The 15,761-nt window shown below is 46.9% G+C and overlaps 1 protein-coding gene across 1 annotated transcript in view; it reads left to right on the top strand.

The window, feature by feature from the left end:
* The first annotated feature begins 5,336 nt into the window (after nt 1-5,336).
* nab (NGFI-A-binding protein homolog) overlaps nt 5,337-15,761 on the top strand; it is an 867,324-nt gene continuing 856,899 nt past the window's right edge. Inside the window, exon 1 of the mRNA XM_077628086.1 lies at nt 5,337-5,545. The gene's annotated coding sequence lies outside the window, so the exon portion shown is untranslated. The remainder of the gene's footprint in view (nt 5,546-15,761) is intronic.

The following is a 15,761-nucleotide window of genomic DNA, read 5'->3' as shown; positions in this document are numbered from 1 at the left end:
GGCGCGGCCGGCTTGGAATCCGGTACATCCGGCTCACTAGCGGAGCGCCCTGACCCACCGCATGAAGCAGCTTTGCACACGAGTTTATAATGGGAAATTATTGAGCCTAAATCTCTTTTACGCGATAGCGTATAAGTACAGCTCGTGCAGTCGAAAAGCCGTGGGCGAATTTGGTTACGCGAGTCGGAAAAAATCAGGGGCTGTAAAAATCATATCATGCCAACGGTTTGCTGCAGTGTTTCGGATGTTGTCATGAGATTCAGCGTTCCGTGCTGCATAAACCTACTAGTTAAGTTAGAGCTTAGCTCTCGGCGGCGATTCGAACCGGGGACCTATAATCAGGGGCTGCGTGAAAAAAACTGTGTCAAGGTACTTTGTGCTTGTATAGTGATTGATGATTGATTGGTGTGTGATAGATGATGACTAGTTGATGAAATAATTGTATATAATTAGATATATACATTGAAAATGAAAAATTTGAAAAAAGGGGGTTTCAAAGGTGCCAAAATCTTGGGAATGAAAAGGCACTGCTTGATTGTACTGATTTAAAAATTTACAGTGTATAATTGATGAATTAATTATTTAAAACAATTGAAAAAAAAATGAAAAATGCGTTCAAACGTGTCAAACTGCAGAGACTGGAAATCCTAACCCACTACGCTATCGCGTCACTTAAGGCAGAGCTTAAGTGTCCTCTCCGATTTTTTCTTCCCCTCAATTGTTGCGGCTGGAGGAAGAATGGAAATGTGAGTCACAATCGCTGCCATGTGCAGACCGAGAACAGTTGAGAGAGAAGGGAAAGATGGAAAAGAACAGATGCGCGTCGCAACAACCGCGTCCGCGTAAGGGAAGGGGGAGGTTTTAGCAAAAGATAGGTCGAGCTATACATACTGGCTGCTCATATGGGCGTTCCGATATGTGCGGCTAGCGCACGGTCAGTCACGTTTTGTCAGTTATCTTTGCTGGTTTTATTAATTTTAAGCGCAGTGCAAGGTATTTGTTCATAATGTGGCGTTTAGTTAGTTGAAAAAGACCTTGAATCATCCCGCCACGGCAGAAATAAAGCGATAAAGTAGAGCCGTATTTTACGCGACAGCTCGTTCGGTAGAATATCCATCGGAGGTGTCGGCTCCGCGTGTCGGAAATATTTGTGCGCAGCGTAAAAACCAGAGTGCTCAATGAATATGCGTTTCCGATAAATTTCCTCCGTGCTTGGCGTGCATTCGTAGCGCCGTCGTCTGGCACCCACTGAAACCGCCCTTCTCCTTGCAGGCGCTGGCCCTGCTGTTTTAAAGGGGCTCTGAAACACCTTCCGAGGAAAGCGCATCAGCTCTCTTAATCACCGCATTGTGTTGTACTGTAAACCTGGGCCAAATAACACACTTGTAGACGCAGCAGAGGACCCACAACCACGCGCGAAAGTTGACGAGCCCTTCCCGGCGACTTTTTCACGCTCGCACCCTCCTCCGTCCGCCGCATCTGCGTATACACGTTGAGAGGTGGCTACTGGTTAGATTCTTTCAGACGTCAGGCACCAAGGCCGCGGCCAATTAGCCTCGTAGCTCCGGCGGGCCAGGAAGCTTCGCCCCAGGAGATGGGGTCCGCGGAGGAGCGCCTACCTTCCAGCGTGCAAAAAGTAACGAGAGGAGAGGGAAAGACGCGAAGACGCTAAAATTCAAATTTTGACTGCAGATAACTAAGCTTCTACAAAGCGCATCAGAAAAGTTCTTGCTGGACAGTATTCCTGAAGAGGCATGCTTTAAGATCCCAGCCATACTGCAACTTTATTAGAGCCCCTTTCAGAGCCCCTATGAGAGGCCTCCTAGAGACTCCGAACGATTTGTATACCGGGCAAGGCGATTGCGTTCCGTGGTGTCCCTGGCAGCGCTGCAACATGTTGTAGCGTTCCAGTCTTGAAGACAAAGCTTAAGCGTCCTCCGATTTTTTTTTGTTCCTGTGCTCCCTTAACAATCACAGTATACGCTTTTTACGCATGACTTTTTATTTTTATGCAATCTCACCTCTAATATCTAGACGTATACAGTGCAGCAGTGTGCCTGCCCATTCAAAAAGTTTTTAAAGAGTTCGTTCCCGCGTTTCAACTACGACATCTTTGAACTTAAATTTGCTTCTAAATGTTCTGTATTACCACCATTGAAAAGTAACTGTTATTCTCCAACATACACTTTGTTGGGTGAAGTGCATCGGGAACTTAGTTTAGCAGTGGTTGAGTGAACTCAATATATATATTTTTTTTCATGTTCGATTCCTGTTGATTCAACACGAACTCAGCAAAACGCCAACACCAGCTCAAATGACTTTTTTTTTTAAACTGTAGACGAAAAAGGACACCGGGCCATTGCGCTCTTTCGCCGCAGCTGCAACACTCATTAAAACTCAGCACCGTTTTCAACAAACCAACCCTACCATACTCAAAACACGTTATACTATACACTATATAGCGCATCTTGTGCACACTACTTCTGATATGTATTATCACGCTCAGTATGAGCTACACCGCGCCAGCGTCTTCCTCGCCGCCCGCGCGGTTTCGCTCATTTTGAGCGCGATAGTACAATATGCTTAAGAGCCTGATAATAATTAATTACCAAGAGAAAGCGGTTCCTGGATCAAGAGACACGCTTTTGGAAAAATGTGCAACGTATATGACGGATGGAAAGGAGACACATGCGGCCAGGGAGCTATAATAGTGACTAGTGGCCTCTGCTCGCAATCTATGGACGCCCTTTAGATAGTGCGAAAAAAAAAAGACCTTGGACCAAATGGGGCCTGCCTGGCACTGTCTCGTCGGGACTAAACGCCCTGCGCCTCCTAGTGCTGGCATCGCACGTGGAAAGTGGTGCGGTGGCTGTTCCTAATAATGCTACGCAAACAAAATTCCGCCTGCACTGTGCCTAATGGGGCTGTTTGAGCGTTGATATGCTTGGGTATCGTGACCGAGGTCTTCACCGCATGACGATGAACTCTGCAGATGACGGAGGGAAGCCTTCAGGAGGGTTGGTGAACTTGAAGGTTTATTTACATATTTACAACAGAAGCAGGGAGACCAAAAGTCAGAGATGAAGTGCCGTGAAGCCAGCAAATCGCGGCTTAAATACCGTGGATGTTCCCTAGGCACCTAGCTAGGCAAACCGGTGGCTGATCAAGCGTAATGTGCAGACACACTCTTCATAGTCTCCGCCCTAACCCCGTGACCGCTCCGCCCTCACAAACACGTGCACAGGCGATAAGGGATCCTGGCGCCTTGAGGTCCTGGAATGCTGTTTCCGACGGGTTGACCAGGTGCATAAGGTCGTTGGCTTTGCAGGCGGTGATCCCCTCCGTGGGAAAGATGCGTCCTGACGGCCCCGTGAATTCCAGAGGGTAAGATGAATCAGCCGTGTCCGCCCCCGCTTTGTCTGGCCGCGCAGGTGCAAGCGAGCGAGGCGGGTCCGGCGCCTTTGTTCGGGTCTTTCTGCCGGTCCACGTGAGGGCGCAGTTCGGGAGAAATGCCGCATTCCATACTCCGGACGAAGGGATGAGAGGCCTTTCGTCACAGCTCACCGTCGTCAGGAGCCGTTCCTAATCCTCTTCTCAGGACGACAGCACCTTTGGTCAAACATAGTTATATGGCGCCTGTCGGGGCCTCCGCTGTCGGGGCCTCCGATCACAACAGCGTGTTGGTATGCCAAGACTTCGAAAGTATAGCGCAACACGAGATGACACAAGTGTTGTACAGCACAATGTTTTTGAACTTATATCGCACCAACCCGCTAAAACTGCGCCATTAGTCAACAAGTTTTCGCATAATTGCCAGAAAGGTCTAAAACGCACTACGCAGTTTTCTTCGGCTAGCTCAATAAGCCGCACAGCACTGGGCCGTGATCAAACCACACGGGAGAGAGATCAGCGCCGCAAAGCGGCCCATCTGCATCGAAGCGTTCATAATGCTGAGACATTGCCTCCAAGATAAGGCGACACGGCATCGCTAAGACAGGTGCAGCAAACCCTGCCCTAACACCGGTCTCGGAGGCAATGAGCCATAGCTGTTGCACCTCTAGTCTACTGAGATGAGACATTACACTTTTTTTTCCATCACCAGAGCTTGGAAAAGGTGTTGGAGTTATAAATAGTGACGCCATGCTGTCTACTCCTCAATGAAGGTGAGTGTCACGTTGGTTGACAGCTCAAACTTCACGAGTTTTGCAGCGTACCGGATTACTACCCCTAAAGCGCTTCATTATTTCCCAATAATATTGGGTTGATGTATCGCATATTAGCCGCATATTCTGAACATATTCCATTCCATGCTATCACCATTGGATTGATTTTCGAGTTGTCTTTATGGCACATGTTCGATTCTGTTTCAAAGGAAGGGTAATTGGCTCTTCCCTCTAATCAGCGCTCCGCCTCTGGCCTTATGACAGAAATAATGCACTTTGGAGAGTGGTTGCGAGAAAGAAAAAAATATGGACTGTTAGCGTGGCTGCCAATATATATATATATATATATATATATATATATATATATATATATATATATATATATATATATATATATATATATATATATATATATATATATATATATATATATATATATCGCTTCTCGGCCTTTTGGCTAAGATTACTGTGGCTGCCATTCGCTAAATCGTGGTTCCCGAATTTTTTTCTGCCCCGAGCATTTTCATCGTCCACTTGGTGTGAAAAGCAAGTTGATAAGGAGCAAATTTATGTTTTATTTATCCGCCCAGTGCGCTGCAGGAATGCTTCTTTATTTGAACAGTTTTGGCGAATCGTCTCTACAAAATATTCCTACTTTATTAAAATCCAACAACTCTCCCGCGCGAACTGCGCCGAGCAATTGGCGCGCAGCGTGGTCGAAAAAAAAAAAAAACCGGCGGCGCTTGTTGTCGTCACCGTGCCCGCAAGTTTCGAGACTCTTCCGCGAGCGGCGCCACCAGCCGGAGCTCTCTTTCCCGCCGCTCCGGAGCGCGCGCGGATCAGAGCACGTGGCTGCTCCCGCGGCCGCTATCAATTTTTTTTTTTTGTTCTCCTCCGCCTCCTTGGCGGCCCCGTTGATTTTGCCCTTGCCCGGCGCCTCCCCGCCCCCGGGAAAAGAAAGGACCCGAGCACGTGGGGGGCCTCCGTCGCCAGGCGGCATCCGCGGCGCCCCCGCTCTCTGATTGGGCCCCTTCGCCCACCCACGCCTTCTCGCCGAAAAAGAGAGGCAGCCCGCGGCGCAGCAGCAGCGGCGGCGTTGTCGCCCTCCGACATAATCAAGTATTGAGTTATATTGTTGTCGCAAGCCGGCCGGCCGGTGGTGCGCGACCCCCCACTCGGCAGCCGGTGTGCGCGTGCGGAGCGTTCGGCACCGGAAGACGCGGCTGGCATGAGCGGCGCGCCTCCCGCAGCCACGGAGCCCTCACGTGGACGGCGAGCGCCGGCCGCGGAGGCCAGGCAACGACAGCTGCCCCGAGGATAAGGAGTGCCATAAGTGTGCGACCGGCCCAAGAATCGCTCTCTCGAGGCCCAGCGCAAACAGGGTGAGAGCCGAGTCCACCGCTTCCTCCTCCGGATGCCCCGTTCTGGGCCCACAGGCGTCATCCAGCGCCGCTTCAATGATGCGCACTCGCTCCCGTTGACGAATTCGGCTCAAATAGGAGCAGGGATCACTCCCCCGCTAAGATAGGCTCTTTCTTGACCCTGGGCAACTCTCAGGGACCTCTAAATCACACTCGCCGAACGACCGTTTGGAAATTTCATCATCTCATCGTCGCTCTCTTAACTCCAGCTCAGATGCTTCATGCCAGTCGCCCTTTCCTTTCGTGATAGTCACGCTTTTCTATGTTGATCAGAAATAAAAAAGCGACGATAAATGTGCTCACGCACAGCATCGTGAGTACACCGTGTCAGGTGTCCCTTTATACTCATGCGTCGATGAACAGCTAGAAACAAAGGCACCGAGTAGGAAACCGCAAATGAATTTGAAGACGTCGGGAGTCGTTCGTATTTTTTTCTCGAGTACAGTACTACCATTATGTCGGCCTAGATAACACAATCCGCAATGACTTCCTTTCTCTGCAACTATTTCGGGCCATCTGAAGGAGCAAGCCAATTGTTTCATACTCTGGAGTGTGTGCCTTCGTTCGCCTTGTGGATAGGCAACTGGAGCTCGCAAGTCTGTAAAAGTAGCCGCAAGAAATGAACTCTAGTGATGCTTATTTCATAAAGTTCAGTCTCAGGTCCACGCTGCTCCGCAGTGCTGTCCACTGCGGCCTTTTCTTCTCCACTTACCTTCGGCTCATCCTATGTGCTAATTCGGAGAAAAATAAAAGAATGCTTGGACAAAAGTGGCAAGCTTTATGTGCCAACTTTTCATCGGTAAATGCTTGAGAACGCAGGAATCATATAAACGTACACTTTTAATAAGAACTCGGCGTTACGCTGTTTGGTGTTTCCTAATTTCAGATTAAGACAAAAATAGCTGATTCGTATTCCTTGCGCTCGCTTAGTTCAGAAGGTCTCTAGTATGCGAAAGCGCTAAGAAAAACTAAGCGCCATGATGGTTTATAGTTGCGAATGTGCCGAACAACCTAACACAACAAACAATGGTCAAAATCACCGCTTCTGTCGCGGTTCATTTTATTTTTGTTGTCTATTCGCGCTTCTGTCTTTTTCACAACGAGCTCGCACGTAGAGGAATAGAGGTGCGAAAATAGTGTGCCCCTGTTCCGACTCGGTGCCAAAAAAACGAACATGTCGCTGTGTCCTTACAACGCTGAGAAAAGTGGTCGAGTAAGCACCGTGTTCTCTCTGATAAACTTCGGTTCACGATAATTACGTGTCGATGCAGGGCAGCAGATGCAAATCTAAATGCTACATCATGCTGAGTTTTAAGATGGTGCCTGCATAATTGCTAACGTACGTACGTTAGGGAATCCGTTATTTCCGTGACCGAATTCGTCCAGCAGGGTTCTTTCTTTCCGGGGCACTTTATGGGCAAGTGACGGTCCGGAGGAACCGTCCTATGCAATCGTCTCGTTGCTTGCGGCGCGCGTGCGAAGACCAAGCGCTTTTTCCATTGCTTTAATCATTACTGCATCCTTCATCGCACTTTCGCCCGCTTAACTGGAAGTAGACTTAAGTCAAACGACTGACGATTTCATATTGTCAGGCATGTAGTGCCCTATGCTACAAGCACACCACAAACTACGTCGGCCAGCTCCTTTACATCACTCTAATTATATTTGAAACCATGCTGTGAGTTTAGATCTCTTCCGTCGGTTGTCTTGCCTTACACGGCAGCTAACCAATGTCCCTTGATTTTGCAAGGTGATACAAAGTTGCCTTGCGCAAAATGTTTACGGAATATTGGGGAGGAAGAAAAGCGACATCTGATCTCTGGTTGTTGCATTGCCAGCAGTTTGAGGAGTTTTCCCCTCGGTTTTCGTTCAAGAGGTGCATGGTATCAACGAAAAAGAAGACGTTGAAGTGTATTGTGGTTCAGTATAATAAAGGAAAACCGGTCCGGGGTAAAATTTCGTTTCTGATGCACGCTTGAGCATGACCCAAGCATTTCCTGTCTTAATCGGTTCTGAACAGTTGCAGGCAAAAACCATTCGTTTGCTTCATCAGCTTAAACAAACATCGCATCTTAAGCTTCTGTTTTGAAACGGCGTTCTGCCTTTCAATTCCCCTCCACTTTTGACGAATTTTGAAAACTCTAAAACTGAATCTAGAGTGATATTTGTACATGACGAAGAGGCAAGTTGACACCATCAGGAGGCCTAGTCCTTAATACATATACGCAAGCAATTGAAGAAAACTTCTTTTGCTTACGTACAAAGTTGGCTGAGGTATATTGCACGAAAAAATGAGGAAAACAGAGTACAATGGAAAACAAACATAGGATGTTAATCGTACACAAATACGTACCGCATGCACAAATTACCGCTATTTTACCCTAGCACGCAACCTAAACTATATTAGAGTGTAATGAAATACAAGTGTTAAACATGTGACCCTGTCGCTTAAAATGTTCGCGGTTGCTACATTGTTTCTAATATTTTACAGCTCACATCACACTTAGCAGGGCATTACGCGCACCTTTAAAACATAGCAGTTCAGTTCAAGAATATTAGACTGCTAATCTAAAATTCTAGAATGCCATAGGCTGCCTGAATGTCCGACCTTCTATATGGAAAAATCCTGGTTTTCCTGAAAGTTTCACTAGCACTGGAGGCTAGAGCATTCGCGGCGTTATGGTCCTGTTATTTACCTATGTAGTCATAATCATAAATGACAATCACCATACCGCTAGTCGCTATTGTAATGACACTACACTGCTTGAAGTCGACGCAGGACAAAGGCCATCCCAAACGACCTCCACTGAAACTTGCTTCGCGGCCGTTCTCTACTCATTATCACAAAACACCATGGTTACCAATAGGGAGCATTACGCTTCCTGCCGTTAGGGTCGTTTTCTGTCTGTCTTTTTTTTTTATTCTCTCTGTTAGACGGCCTACGAATATCAAAGCGAAACGCTACCGCTCCATTGTGTAAGCCAGTAGTGCCGACTGGCGTTGCCGTGCCAGCACCGTCGAGTTCGAAATGCGTGCGCAGGGAGCAGAACTATATATTTCGCAGCTTAATACACTGCTTGCAGCTAGCGTGAAAGAAAAATTTGGACAGTGAACTAAAAAAACTCCTAAAATAATAATGACGTTGACAAGAGGCTTATGACCGTAGAACACTTCTTGAAAGTGTGCCACTATTAACTAAGTGACGAAGTTCTGCGCTAAGCTTTTATTTGTGTATTTGCTTGCGTCAAAAACTGTCAATGTCTCAGGCTTCGAAGCCTGCGCTCTTTCCCCAAGTATTTTGGTTTGCTGTGGTATGCATCGTTATTAGCCTGACTACGCCTACTACAGGGCAAAAGGCCTCTCCCGTGTCTCTCCAATTAACCCTGTCCTTTACCAGCTGTGGCCATCGTATCCCCGCAAACTTCCTAATCTCATCCGCCTACATTTCTGCTTCCCCTTCAATGCTTGCCTTCTCTTGGAATCTAGTCCGTTACCCTTTTAGCACCAGCGGTTATCTTGCCTTCGCATCACGTGCCCTGTCCAAGCCCATTTATTCCTCTTGATTTCGAATAGGATGTCATTAACCCGCGCTTGTTCCCTCACCCGCTGTGCCCGCTTCCGATCTCTTGATGTTGCACCTGTCATTTTTCTTTCCATCGCTCGCTGCGCTGTCCATAACTTAAGCTGAACCCTTTTCGTTAGGCTGCACGTTTCTACCCCATAGGTGAATACCGATAAGATACAGCTGTTGTACACTTATCATTCTCTTGAGGGATATTGGTAAATGGTTATTCATGATCTGAGAGAACCTGCCATATGCGCTCCACCCTATTGTTATTTCCGTGTTAAGATCCGAATCAGCTCGAGAAAATGATGGTGTTGCCCTATAGTTTGGGCTTGCTCGATGCTGAGGATGTCAGTGATGAGCCCTCACGAAACTCTTACGAATACGACTATATTTGCACTGCACGTGTACCTGCCCTAAGTAGACGTATTCCTTAACCACTTCCCGCACCTCGCTACCAATTGTAAACTGCTGTTCTCTTTCGAGACTGTCGAACATTATTTTGGTTTTCTGCATGTTAATTTTTAGACCCACTGTTCTGCTCTGCCTGTCTAAATCATTGATCATGATCTGCAGTTGACCTCATGAGTGACTTAGCAAGGCAATGCCATCAGCGAATCGCAGGTTATTCGGGTATTCTCCATCAAATTAACTCTTATCCCCAACTGTTCCCAGTCCAGGCCTCGGAACACCTCCTGTGAATAGGCGGTGAGTAGCACAGGCGGTGAATAGCACTGGAGTGACCGTGTCTCCCTGCCAGGCACCCTTCCTTATTGGGATTTTATTGCTGACTTTAGTATGCATTATAAATATTAGTATACATATCTCTAACAAAAATGTTTTTCCTGAAAGCAAGGATAGAAAGAATACACCATTCCGTACAGGACTATAGCGCCAACTACCATCTAAAACCTAACGCCATACCACGCGTTTTGTACACAGACTCCCTACTACAGGCGTACTCAGACGGTGAAAACCCGCTGTTATTGGCCTCTCGGACAAGTCAGCCGCTGTTCTTCTTCTTCTTCTTCTTCTTCACCCCAGGTATATGGCACATACCCACGCGGGGGGATTGGCCAAGGTGTAGTTGAATAAACAAAGAAGTTTCCATGGAAAATGTCGACAAAATTGTAGCAGCAATCGTGAATTTTGAAAAATCAATGAATAAAAACAACAGAACAATATTGACAGGTAAATAACAGACAGCATTTTGGTGAAAAAAGAAGAGCTCGTAGAAGTTTAAAAGAATTAGCACATCAACCTACCAGTTGCAATTATTTAATCGTGGAGAAACCCACAAATAGAACCCAATGCAAATCCCTTTGCGTTCGCACCAAACTATAATAATACTGACAAAGATAAAGGGAGCCCTAACCTGATCTTGTGCTGCACACCTCCTTCTCTTCGGGCCAGTTTGGAGTTCGCTGCTGGTGCCTCTTTGCTGAAGCTGGATAAAGCGTCCCTTCTTTTTCTGCAGAAAGGATCGAGAAAATGATGGTGTCGCCCTATAGTTTGGGCTTGCTCGACGCTGAGGATGTCAGTGATGAGCCCTCACGAAGAATACGACTACATTTGCAATGCACGTGTTTGGTCGCAGCACGCAGTGACTGCAAATAATTCGGCTACGAGGCTACGCGTATTCTCGCAGGCGCGTTCACTGCTGACAAGTCAGTGCCCTATAAACTTGCTCGAAGAAGCTGTTCCCGCACTCATTCCGAAGCGCACGAGATAAGCAGACGTCGGAGAGCACGAGTAGTCCAAAGGTTCAGTGACAACTCCTGTACTACTCTGTACGTACGACGACGGAAGGGAAAGGCATGCCACTGGTGTTTTTCTTAAGCGTCGGCCTGCAGTAAGTGGGAGTAAATATTCGCGGCTGCAGGCAAGGGCTCTCTTGCAATGCCGCAGGGTATGCTTACTGCTGGGTACAGTGTCTCTCAGTCGGGACTCCAGAAGGCGGTGCGCTAATTTGCAGGCCCGGCTTATTACTTACTTGCACGGCTTGACTAAACACGTGAAGTAAAATTTCTGCGTGGGATGGCTTAGTTCGCTCTTTTATCTCCAACTCCCCCATTGGTTAATTTGGTCATATATACCACCACGTATCGGGTCGCCGGGAAATAAGGAAGCGCAAGCAAGGCTTAGCAACCAAACGTTCTCATTCGTACAAGAACAGGACATTGTCATAAAAAAATTGCACTGCATGTGCCTCACAGAGAGTATCCGGGTCCGCTTGAAACGCACTACAGGACCGGCTTGCAAGACGTTTCATAGACGGCAGTGGCCGCTAAACGTGCGGCCACATTCGCGCGCTTCAGTTCTTTGCGCTGGACAGCACGCTGTGCACTACAACTTGAACATCAGTCACTCTTGGTGCTCTGCGTGACGCTGTCTCGCTTTTCGTGCTTGACAGGTGGTCTTGGGAGTGTTTTACGCTTTGCCACGTTCGCCTCATTCTCATGTGCCGTAGCGGCGCGCCGCCTCCGCTTTGGCCGCCTTCATGTGTCACTGCTCACCTCGTCCAGCCGCTCTCTGCTCGACTCACAAGCACGCGTAGGGGGCCTTCTCTACAACAGGCTCTTCACTTAACAGCTGCTTTGTACACCGCTGAGCATTTAATTGCACACATCAGAATGAACGTCTGAGAGGCAAAGACGAGGGCTGTGATGACCCTCCAGCTTTTATTAGGACAATGAGAGCAACAACAACAACGGCGCAGAGGGCTACACATTACTTTCACTTTATTCCACTTTTTACCTCCTAGAAGTGAAGATGGCGAGAAAAAAAAAACACTGCTGTCAACTCCTTGATGGGCTTCACCACCCATGTAGGTAGCAGTGATACAATGCAGAACAAGTACATTCAATGGCCATTGTAGGCAACGTCTTTTCCATCACAACAAATACTAAATATTCTCCCACAAAATTAACATCTCAGAAACTGAACACAGACGAGTATGCAAAATAGGTGTATATTTTAAAGCTAAGGCGAACAACTCAGCTTGCAGCAGAATAAAACTGGTCACGCATAGCGCTGGTTAATTCAATTACATACTTCTAAGAGGACCTAAGGACATATTATTTATTTATTGATATTATACTGTATTTATAAATTCCTGTAAGCTGTACCGCTACATTTCAAAAGAATCATTTAGGGTACACTACGGTAATACTAACATAATTCTAATTCTTAGCGCATATGGCGCTCGGGAAGTGTAAGTATTATAATTCTAGAGAGATATCCATCATTTCTGGATATAGTTCTTTTACAAAAACCTGCGCACTTGTAATCAATCAGTCGATTCACATGTACAGTCTTATGTTGTAAGTATATGGGAGTAGCCAGAGAATCATAAGAGTTGTTAGCAACAAACCAAAGCCCTTTTTTTTTCTTTGTAAAGTAAGCCGTTTGCGAATGTTGGACGCGGTGGCATGAAGCCAGCCAAGAAATTACGAACTAAAATGTGAGTAAAAGAACAAATAATAGAGATCTAACTTAGTTATTTCTGGTAAGTGATTAACGCCTGAAATGATTCGGACGAATTTGGAAAGTTTGATACACATTTTAGCCACACGGGCGTTCCACGCCATTGTGGACGTTTGCACAACACCTACAGATGTAAAATTATCGTTATCCTGAATGAAAGTGCTACTTATGGAAAGTAGTGGCGGTAATAATACTGGCCTCCCTTGCGAGGTGGAAGATTTCCCTCGGTTGTATCTTTATTTATCTTCGAGGAGTTTGATAAACTCCAGTCTGCTAAGATTGAGAGTAATGGTTAGTGGTGTCACTTCACTCTTTTATATCTCGAGAGGAAAAGAAAAGGCTGGAGGTGTCGTCTGCATATATAAAGAATTCTGTCTGGGTAGGAATATAACAGATGTCATGGTGTATATGTTGAACAGCAGTGGTCCGAAAATACTGCCCTCAGGCATCATCATCATCGCCGTCAGCCTGACTATGCCCACTGCAGGGCAAAGACATCTCCCAGGTCTCTCCAATTAACCTTGTCCTTTGCCAGCTGCATCCACCCTTTGCCTGCAAACTTCTTAACCTCATCCGCCCACCTTACCTTCTGCCGCCCCCTGCTACGCTTACTATCGCTTGGAATCCACTCCGTTACCTTTAAGGACCAGCGGTTGTCTTGCCTTCGCATCACATGCCCTGCCCAAGCCCATTTCTTCCTCTTGATTTCGACTAGGCTGCCATTAACCCGAGTTTGCTCCCTCACCCACTCTGCCCGTTTCCGGTCTCTTAACGTTACACATATCAGTTTTCTTTACATGGCTCGCTGCGTTGCCCCTAGCTTGAGCTGAACTCTTTTTGTTAGCCTCCACGTTTCTGCACCGTAGGTGAGTACCGGTAAGATACAGCTGCTGTACTTTTCTTTAGAGGGATATTGCTAAACTGCCATTCAAGATCTGAGAGAACCTACCGAATGCGCCCCACCCCATTTTTATTCTTCTAGTTATCTCCCTCTCATGATCCCGATAACAGTCACTACCTGCCCTAAGTTGACGTATTCCCTTACCATTTCCAGAGCCTCGCTACCAATTGTGAACTGCTGTCCCCTTGCGAGACTATTGAACATTACTTTGGTTTTCTGCATGTTAGTTTTTAGACTTACTGTCCCGCACAAGCTGCCTGTCTGACTTATTGATTATGCTTTGCAGCTCATCTCCTAAGTAACTTATTAAGGCAACCTCATCAGCAAATCGTAAATTACTTAGGTATTTTTCATTATTAGCTGCGCAGTCATTATAGGTGTCTTCAGTATTTTCACATAACTCTTCTGCACCCCGATTCCGCAATGTCTGTATGACTAGTGAGGTTTATATGAAGGCTTTATATGCAGGTTGGTTATATTCTACGCATTTCTCTATCACCTGATTGATAGTGTGAATAAGGTCTATTGTCGAGTATCCTTTAGGAATGCCTTTCTCATCATTTGGCTGATTAAAGTAGACTGTCCTGATTCCTTTAGCCATTACCTATAACACACCTTGTATGCAACGTGCAGTAAGCTGAACGGACTGTAATTTTTCTTGCCCTGGACGTCTCCTTTCTTATGAATAAAGATAATATCAGCGTTGGGTATTTTTCAGGTATCGTTACCAGAACACTCAGAAGTGGCACCGTATATCCTACACACTCGCCGATTTACGCGCTAGCGGAGTGGCGCCCTCGGTCTGTAGGAAGCGCACAGCGCGAGTGGTTACGCCGGTGGTCGAGCGGTTTGACACCTCGGACACGAAGCGGTACTTTCTGCGTAAGCGTTATTGCGAGACCCGCTGTGAGCACTGAGAAAGATGTTTTGTTTTTTGCTGCTGTAGAGAAGTGGTGGACAAAATATTTGTCTTTCGATGCAGCCCATTTTGGCGCTCGCTTCACCGTAATTTTGGGATGACATTCGACTGTTTGCCATGAAATTGGGCTATAAAGAGGTCGTGCTTAGAAGTGTCGAAAAACTCTTCATTCCAGAATATCGCAGTAGACATGGCATGTCCGAGGATTCGAGAGGAGGTTCCTTTGAGTATTTCTGCAACACGAACACAGCACCGGAATGTCGAGGAGACGACGGATGTTTCTGCACATATGGCAGCAGAGACGCCCAAAAGAGTGCAGAATGTATAAATAAGATATAGGCATGCAGCAATTGTCACTAGCCTGTCAAGGAAAACTCTTCGCGCGGAAATGGGGAGAATGCCTGCTTACGTCAAACTGACGTCGAAGCCCGAGCCAGTAACCGACGTCACGCAGCTCCACTCGATCACGAACTCATGAATCCATCTCATCAGGGGCCCCCATGTCGACAGGAGGCGAACGCGCTTGCGAACATCGCACTTCCTCTTGAGTAGCTCGCCATAATTTTTGCTACCCTGCGACTGGATCGGACGTGCACCAGCCGGTAGGGCTGAATAACCTAACCTCTTCCCAGCGGAAATGTAGTCCGATCCGTGGGCATTTAAACCAGCTTGAGCGGCGAATTTGAGCCCTATAAATTGACTTGACCTGCTTTTATTGGCTGTAGCCAACGCGCTGGACATTTGAAGAACGAATCGACGGAGGGGCAGGGAAGGGACCAATTGTGGACAATGTTGCCTCGGCGGGAGCTGCTGACTGCTTTTAGATACCGAACATATAGTTTAAGTTTCTAGTGGCATGTGTAGTACTTTCTAACGGACTATGTATTTCCCCAGTCATTTCACCTCAAATTCAAATACCAATATATGTAACAGCAGTGCTTTTAATTCATTACGTTTCCGTGCTCGTATGATTACTTGTCCATCTTAAAAAAGTGCGTGGGCTGAGGTTGTCTTTCTGCCACCGTCAGCGGTGGCGCATGGCCGGAGTTCCTCCTCGACCATCTCGCATGAATGGCGTTTCTCACGGTTCCCATTACTTCTTAAGAAATTTTACGTATGACACGGCACGCCACCCACACTTGACTCCTTTAATGTAGCTTGCAGTCTTCGGATGAGGAGGCGCAGAGAAAATTTCTGGGCGCGACTTCTGTCCCTGTTTGATAGCCATGGGCACCTTTAGTGAAAGCCATTGCCCCGGGGCATGATATTTCGGCGTCTTCATGCGCATGCCCATTACCGTGTCAAT

This window comes from Amblyomma americanum, chromosome 6 (assembly GCF_052857255.1).
Source record: "Amblyomma americanum isolate KBUSLIRL-KWMA chromosome 6, ASM5285725v1, whole genome shotgun sequence".
Classification (NCBI taxonomy): domain Eukaryota; kingdom Metazoa; phylum Arthropoda; class Arachnida; order Ixodida; family Ixodidae; genus Amblyomma; species Amblyomma americanum.
This window is presented reverse-complemented; position numbering and strand designations above follow the sequence as displayed.